The 8,965-nt window shown below is 32.3% G+C and overlaps 2 pseudogenes; both read left to right on the top strand.

Moving 5' to 3' along the window:
• Nucleotides 1-881: 881 nt before the first annotated feature.
• LOC113380895 lies at nucleotides 882-2,613 on the top strand (annotated as a pseudogene).
• A 4,114-nt stretch (nucleotides 2,614-6,727) lies between these two features.
• LOC113380901 lies at nucleotides 6,728-7,699 on the top strand (annotated as a pseudogene).
• The last annotated feature ends 1,266 nt before the right edge of the window (nucleotides 7,700-8,965 follow it).

Genomic DNA, 8,965 nt, shown 5'->3' with positions numbered 1-8,965 from the left:
ATTATGTAGTGGACAGGTATATTCCAATTATACCTTTGTGGTCAGGTCTAATGTTAGATAATGACAGAAAACATTTGTATTCAAATGCTGCTGTCGAATCATTTTTCAATACATTAAAGAACAATATCTGCCATCGTAATAAATACGTGAAAGCAGAACATTTCGTGGAGAAATTGAGAGGTATGTTGCGCCTTGCCAATAATGATTTAATAAATAAATGTCCTGTAACACAGAAACTTAATCCTGAAAAAAGCAACAAAAGTTACAATAGAAAAAAAAGAAGAAATGCAAGTCAGGAGAAGTTAGGCATGGTAAACAATATTAAAAGTAGTTGGTTTGGTATTTAGCCTTGAAGCAAGTTACATGAACTTGCCGATATGTTTAAATAATCGACTTAATCAATAAAAAATAAATTAATTTATGAGTCATTAAAAGTATTCCGAGTGGATTTATTACACATAATTGAAACGAACGAACACTTTGACTCCGAGTATTTTCTAAAATTCTCTTATCCCTTTCTATGATATGCACTCATACACAAAACATTTGTGAATCATTCCATTGCTCGCATGTCAATGACATATGCATCAACAATTTTCAAAATAGAAAACAATAGAATGGTGGGCTTTGTGCGTTTAACTTGTTTTCAAATGCTTGTAGCATACAGTGTTTTATCTGGCAAAAGATTTGGCAATATATAATATACAGTATTATATAAAATATATGATATTTTCTCACTAACAGTTTAAATCATTTCAAATATGACGAAAGCAGCCGCAGATAAGCAGGAGGAAGAAAAAATAAGCAGAGACATCAGCCAATTGAGCCTGTCGTCCACATCGAGCCAAGAGCAAAGTTATAAGTGCTATAACCATGCTGAGAACAGTCTTATCAAAATGCAAGCATACTTAAATAATGGACAACTGTGTGATATCACATTAGTTGCTGGCAATGATGGGACAAAAGTGTCCGCCCATCGGCTTGTTCTCTCAGCATGCAGTGAGTACTTCTCTGTCATGTTTACAGGTAACCTTAAGGAAGCAAATCAGAATGAAATTCAGCTATGCTCTGTCGATGGGGATGCCCTACAAAATCTCGTGCAGTATTGTTACACGGGTTCTATCGAGCTACGAGAAGATAACGTGGAGACGTTACTTGCAACAGCATGTTTGTTGCAACTTAATGATGTCATTGAAGCATGCTGCACATTTCTTGCAAAACAATTGCACCCTTCTAATTGCTTAGGAATTGCTTTGTTTGCGGAACAACAATCTTGCCCAACCCTGCTTAAGAAGTCTATAAGTTACGTTCATGAAAACTTCATGCAAGTATGGAGAGATGAAGAGTTTTTGCGGTTATCAGATACTCAGTTATCAGCATTGCTCAGAAGTGATGATCTAAATGTTAATTCAGAACAGGAAGTTTTTCTAGCACTCATGGAATGGGTGAATGAAGATAAAGCCAATAGAGAAAAACATCTTCCACGCTTGTTAGAGTTTATTCATCTTTCATTGCTTTCACCAACATTCTTAGTTGATCAAGTAGATGTTTTGTGTGGTAACATATTGGAGTGTCAGAGACTTGTAGTGAATGCACTGAAATGGCATTTATTGCCCGAGAGGCGACCTTATCTTGCTAACAATTGGTCAAGGGCCAAAAAAGCTACTCTTGGTAAAGTAATCGTATTAGGTGGTGTTGATGCCACCAGAGAAGCTACTCCCATGGAATTATATTGTCCGTGGAGTGACAAATGGTCTTCCTTTGGTCTTATGAGTGGTCGAAAATTGCAGTTCGGATCTGTGATCATTAAAGATAAACTCATGGTTGTTGGAGGTAGAGATGGATTAAAAACACTGAATACAGTGGAATGTTTAGATTTAGTTAGCAAGACTTGGAGCATGCTACCTCCGATGAGCACACATAGACACGGACTAGGTGTTGCAATCTTAGAAGGACCTTTATACGCAAGTGGGGGTCATGATGGTTGGTCATACTTGAACACTGTGGAACGTTGGGATCCAATTGCTCCCACATGGTCCTACGTTGTACACATGATATGTCAGAGAAATTCTCCTGGTGTAGCTGTGTTGAATGGAAAATTATACGCTGTTGGCGGTCGTGATGGCGGTGGTTGTTTAAGTACAGTAGAGTGCTATGATCCACATACTAATAAGTGGAAAATGTGTGCTTCTATGAGCATCAGAAGAGGTGGAGTTGCAGTGGGAGCTGTTAATGGCTTCCTCTATGCACTTGGAGGTCATGATGCGCCAGCATCTAATCCCAGTGCAAGTAGATATGACCTAGTAGAGATATGATCCAGTCTCAAACATCTGGACTCCTATGGCTTCTTTGACTTGCTGCCGTGATGCAATTGGCGTCTGTGTGTTAGGGGATAGATTATTGGCAGTTGGTGGTTTTGATGGATCTAAATACCTAACTGCAGCCGAGGAATACAATCCTCAAACCAATGAATGGAAGCAAGTATGTGATATGCTAGTGGGCCGTGCAGGTAGAAGTGTTGTAGTTATGTCTAATTCATCGTTTCCCAACACTATGATTTCAGAAATCATAAAGAAGACAGCTCCACCTTCCACAACTGCTAATGCTAAATAAGGAATCCCTTGATAACTTTTTGAATACATCAAAGTACCATTACAGGATTAGTTCTCTCCTATATATTTAAATAATAGGTGCACGTAATTTCAAGTCTACATTTTTAATGGTAACCAAAGCCATTACACTGCCAAACAGCATTCCGAAGCATGGTAAATGTGATATAAAGTTGTATAATGTGGTTTAACATAATGTAAATTATAATACATTATTTACTCAAACAATTGTTAATAATGTAAACTAATAGTCTAATTTTTATTAATTTAGAAGACTTAAAACTCTTAGATAAACTTAGCAATATCAAATTTCATTATACATTGAAATGACTAAAATGATATATATATATATATATATATATATATATATATATTAGGGTGGTCCTTAAAATGGTCATTTTCGAATTTCCTTGCTCCCAGGGGCTCAAATGGTTCCAAATAGATAAAATTCAATCAAAGTTTTGTATGGAAATAGCATGGAAAAATTTAAAAAAAATTTAAAAATGTGTTTTAGATGGAATTTAGCGAACAAATGAATGAATAAAACTCATTCATTTGTCGCTAAGTTATACCTAAAACATTTTTTTTAAATTTTCAAAAATTTTTCCATGCTCTTTCCATACAAACTTTGATTGAATTGCGCTCTGTCTAAACGTTAATATTAAGAGCTAAAACTTTCAGAAAATTGTTTTTTATCAATTTGGAAACACTTGGAAACATATATATATATATATATATATATATATATATATATATATATATATATGATTGATTTTTTGAAGGGCGTAACATCAAGTAAAAAATAAGTAAGGTAAAGATTTTTTTAAAACATCTTTATTTTTCCATACGTTTCGACGTAAAATTCTACGTCATCGTCAGTGGTTCTACAATTTAAAAAAAGAAAGTAACGTTACAAATTGAATATACATAAGCAATAGTAAGTTTCTAGTAGTATTCTAAAAGCAAATTTTATATAATTGAACCAGTTTTCAGGACTTTAATGGTTTATTATGTTCAAAACCAAGTACTCTATCATTATACCAAGTAAATAGTCTAATTTTAATTTTAACAAATCTCAAAAGAACTACTCATTTTCTCAAACTTTGATGAATTTTTAAAATCAAACTATTTGTTGTAAGGCCGTAATATTTCAGTGAGTTCTACTATAAGACCATGGTATATATCACTAAAAAAAATCCATAAAAATCGGCAATTTTTTTTTTTAATAGTTAATTACAAGAAAACGGCTCGGTAGATTTTCACCTAAAACTTATCAGTATCATTCCCAACTAATATCTTCCGAACAGTTTTTGATTTTTTAAAATCGGTTCGGTAGGATGAGCTTAAATGTGGACGAAAAGTTTAACACTTTTTTTCAAATTATTAACAAACGGCTTGGCAGATCGTCGCACAAAACTGACAAACGATAGTCCTCACCTTAATACATCAAATGGCTTTTAAATTTCTGAAATCGGTTAAGGCATTTTTGAGAAAACGTCGATCAAAGATTTCATTTTGACAAATGTCAATAAAACGATACCAATTTTTGCAAACTTTGACGAATTTTTAAAGCTAAACGAGTTGTCGTAGGGCCGTAATATTTTAGTATGACCTAGAAAACTATGGTATCTACCGTCAAAAAAAAAATCATAAAAATCGTCGAAATTTTTTTTTAAAGCTTTATTACAAGAAAACGGCCCGGCCGATCTTTACCAAAAACTAATCAGCACGATTCCCAATCAATATCTTTCGAACGGTTTTTGAATTTTCAGAATCGATTCAGAATTGCGGGCTAAAACGTGGACGAAAAATTTTTCACTTTTCTGCACTTTACAAAGAAACGGCCCGACCGATCGCCGCACAAAGAAACAGAAACGATAGTCCTCATCGAGATACATCGAATGGCTTTTAAATTTTTGAAATCGGTCCAGCCGTTTTTGGAGAAAACGTCGATTTACGGCAAAAAATCTGTTCACACACACACACACACACACATACTTTTTCCAAATTTGTTCTCATTCGATTCAGAATGGCTTGAAACGTCGAGAAAACATAAAATTAGCAAATCGGATTTTTTGATGAAAACATAAACTTCTCCTTTGGGAAGTTAAAAATGAAGAAAAGCAACACAGTAAATAAAGTAACTAAAAAATTAAATGAGGACCATAACACCACGACAGTAGATATTAGAGATGCAAAGGAAACAGTTAACAAAAAATCTAATAATCCGGTCAATTTTTACCGATGTAGGAAAAATGCTTTTCCTTTGCATAAAAAACTAGACTCAAATAACTCTGCTGATTCTAGTACAGATCTAAAAATAGGTTTGTATCCTAACAATAACGTAGCTATAGATTTTCATTTCTATATAAAACCCTTCATGTATAATATGGATATATTGTATACTATAGGATTTTTTGGTAAATATGCCATTAAATTGAATAATTTTTTTTACTTTATATGGAAATGAGTCGTTAGATGACATAATCATTGACTCTTACTTAGCATAAATTGAATATGATAGCAACAAATTCAAAATTTTAAGTGTTCATGAATATGATCATATTATAAATTATAATAATGATAACTTTGTTATAAAATTATCATCAGGTTTAAAATACCTAGTGCCACATAATAATTATAACCGTTGGCTCTTAGTTTTAATGGATACAGATAAACAATTCACTGTTATTACTTCTTGCATAAATCCTTTAAAGGACTATATTTAGTCAATTTCGGAAAAGCTGCTTAACTTACAAGAAAGATTCCAATAAATTACACGTTTTCATAAAGTAATTTCTCCCCAACAAATCGATAGTTAGAGTTGAGGGCAATCAAAACATTAAATTAAATTATATTATATAGAGGTAAGTAGAATATAATTCATGGTATGAACATGAACTAAATTCAGAATTATCACTTATCAAATGCAAAAATAATTGTAATTTTACAACAATGTAAGCAGAGCTGCTTCATATTATTATATTCATCTCGTTCTAGAACAAGTGATTCCAAAGTGGTCCATGTCAACAAAAAGGGAATATGGATATCCACGATAGTGGATCACAACTCAACTTGTTAATATATATTTTATTATTAAGAAATCAATTAATAAATGTCTTAATTTGGATTAGTATCTTTACTTAAAATGTTTGCATAAGGGGATTGACTTGATCTTGCCATTGAAGACGGTGAAGAAATGGAATACACTAGAAATGGGTTTGAAGGATGATAACGAGTTATTCATTTATAAAAAATTGTTGGAAAAATTCATGCAAGAAACTGGAATTATATAGTATTCCTAACCTCATGATCTGCTTATCAACCAGAATAATAATTCAATACATCAAGCTGATCTGTATATTCTGATAAAGATGTAAAATGGCGAATGTTACTTCAATGATGTTATAAGAAGTTTTTGCGACCCAAATCTAGTAAATGAAAACAAATGAAGCGAAGTGACTGGCAACGATGGGGTCGAATTCAAAGTCATCGAAAATAGCTTTTACGGTCTCCGTGACTTTAGGCGGCCCGTAGTCATCTCTCCGGTGCTCAAAGAGATTCTCTACGCCTCCACCGGGGTTTGACCAAGTCACCTGCTTCTGTGTCGTGCTACATAATTATACGTAAAATTTTGTGATATATATTATGTATATATAATTCACAAATAAAACACACAAGCCTCTACACAAGTTGGAAAGGATAATTCTCTACCAAGAATCCACGTCGAGGACAAGAATAAGTGTCGCGAGTGAAAGTGCTAATTTTCACCCAGAGTAATAACTATTAAATGTTAGACATAAGTTTTTGTTGCATTTTCATGTTTTTGTATTAATTTCTTAAGCAAAAATCCGTGCATATCACTGAACATTTGTGTATACTGTGTGGTATTGTATAGTAATTCAGTATAGTTATAAATTTTTTAGTTAGTAGTACTACGTCATTGTTTGTCCGCTATCCAATAGCCGCCGACGTAGTAATACGTCACTCGTATTCCGAATGCTGTAGCCGACGTAGTAGTACGTTCTTTTACTTAGTAACAGTGCTTGTGTGGTCATGGATTTTGAAGTTTTTAATTAATTATATAGTGAAATATTGACTATTTAACTTGATTTATAATGGAACAACAGGGTGTTGAATATAATAATATTTGCAATGATAATAGTGAGGTATATGCAGATATATTATCTGGGGATGAAAACAATAAAGTGAAAGTGATGAGTCATACATTATTATTAGTGGAAAAGTTCTACCTATTGAAAGTGATTCGGAGGAGAGCGGTTCCGATGACGATTTAACAATGTTACATTTACACCGTGGACCGAAAGTGATATTGATATGGACATAAATGAGTTTTTTAGGTAATGATGGTATAAAAGTTTTTCCGAAGGATTCGGAAATTATAGGAGATACGGTAGATTTGTTTATTGGCGACGATTTTTTTGAATTACTTGTAAAGGAAACGAACAGGTACCACTTGCAAAATGTGAATAAATATAAATCTACAAAAAAGAAAAACAATAATGGGAAGATACCACAATAGACGAAATAAAGAAATTTCTTGCATTAAATATTTTAATGGGACAGGTGAATAAGAGCAACTTGAACGATTATTGGTCAACGGGTTCACTTATCGAGACACCAATTTTCGGGAAAGTTATGCCTCGAAATATTTAGGCAAATTTTACAATCATTACATTTTTGTAATAATGATATAATATTAGAAATACAGATAGACTAGTCAAAATTAAACCTATAACAGAATATTTATTAAATAAATTTAATACTATTTATAACCAAAGCAAAATCTTTCATTGGATGAGGCAATGATACCCCATAGAGGTCGTTTGAGTTTCCGGGTATACAACCCCGGCAAAAAATCGAAGTACGGGATGCTTGTCAGGATGTTGTGTGAATCTGAAAGTGCTTATATCACAAATTTCAAATTTTATAACGGAAATGGACAGAAATTACAAAATCTTGTAGAAGATGTTTTAGAGAACTATGCGAATATTTGGCACCACGTTTACATGGACAATTACTATAACAGTGTGGAACTGGCGGCAAATTTACTGGAGAAAAAAATTAGGGTATGTGTACTATAAGGGAGAATCGTGGGTTGCCTAATGATATTAAAATAATCAAATTAAAAAGAGGAGAACATGTTTTTCGCAGAAAAAACGAAATTTTAATTCATGTATGGAAAGATAAAAGGTTGTCAGAATGATCTCAACGATACATCAGGCTCGACTTGTGGAAACGAATAAAATTGATAGAAAAACGGGAGAAATAATTAAAAAACCAGAAACGATCATATATTATAATAAGTATATGAATGGTGTTGACTTGGCAGATCAATATCTTTCTTACAATCCAATTATAAGAAAAAGTGTCAAATGGACGAAAAAAGCTTTTATGTTCTTGTTAAATTGTGCATTGTTTAATTCATTTGTAATTTACAAAAAATTGAATCCGAACAAAGAAATAAAATTCAGCTTCTTTTTGTTGCAAGTTGCAGAAGATTGGATTAAAATAAAAAAAACGTTTCCCTTGAATCGGAAATTTCTGAAGGTCCGCCAAAAAGAGTTTGTCGGGAAGATCCAAACACTAGACTTTCAGGAGATATGAAAGTACACGGCAAGTAAGAATTGTCAATTCGGGAAAGAAAAAGTTTCCACAGAAACGATGTAAAGTATGCCAGAAACACGGCAAAAGAAAAGAAACCTGCTATATGTGTGGATATTGTGAGGTTCCTTTATGCATTGGAACATGTTTTGAGGATTATCACATAAAAAAAATTTTTAGCTATATTTTTATCTTATACATATTATTAGTTATTAATCATTATTATTATTATCTTTTGTAACAGTAGTTATATATATATATATATATATATATATATTTATAATAATAGTTATATATATTTTTGTAATAATATAGTTATTTAATAAACAAACATATTATTCCGTTTATTACTTTTTTCTCATGTTTTTAGATATTGCATTTTTACAGCTTTATATTAATAAATATTACTTTCTTATTCAATCAGTTAGAACCAGTTAGTTGGATATTGATTTAAACGTGATTCATAATAAAAATTGTAGCAGATTTCGGGCTCACTTTTGCGGTATTACGCAAATTACAGATGCACATTAAGAGGATTAATTAAAGCTGGATGTAACAATTTAAACATTTTATGAAACCCTTATTGAGGCAGAAGACACAACGTATATCCAAAACGGCCATAAAAAATTGGTTTGCTTTGCTTTTCATTGAAACTTTAAAGCTTTTTGTACCATAACTTACCTGAAATATGTATTTATTTATCCACGTGCACGTGGATGTTACTTATTCGA

Source organism: Ctenocephalides felis, unplaced genomic scaffold (genome assembly GCF_003426905.1).
Source record: "Ctenocephalides felis isolate EL2017-DRISC unplaced genomic scaffold, ASM342690v1 CF-g0.4_SCAFFOLD_02454, whole genome shotgun sequence".
Lineage (NCBI taxonomy): Eukaryota > Metazoa > Arthropoda > Insecta > Siphonaptera > Pulicidae > Ctenocephalides > Ctenocephalides felis.
This window is presented reverse-complemented; position numbering and strand designations above follow the sequence as displayed.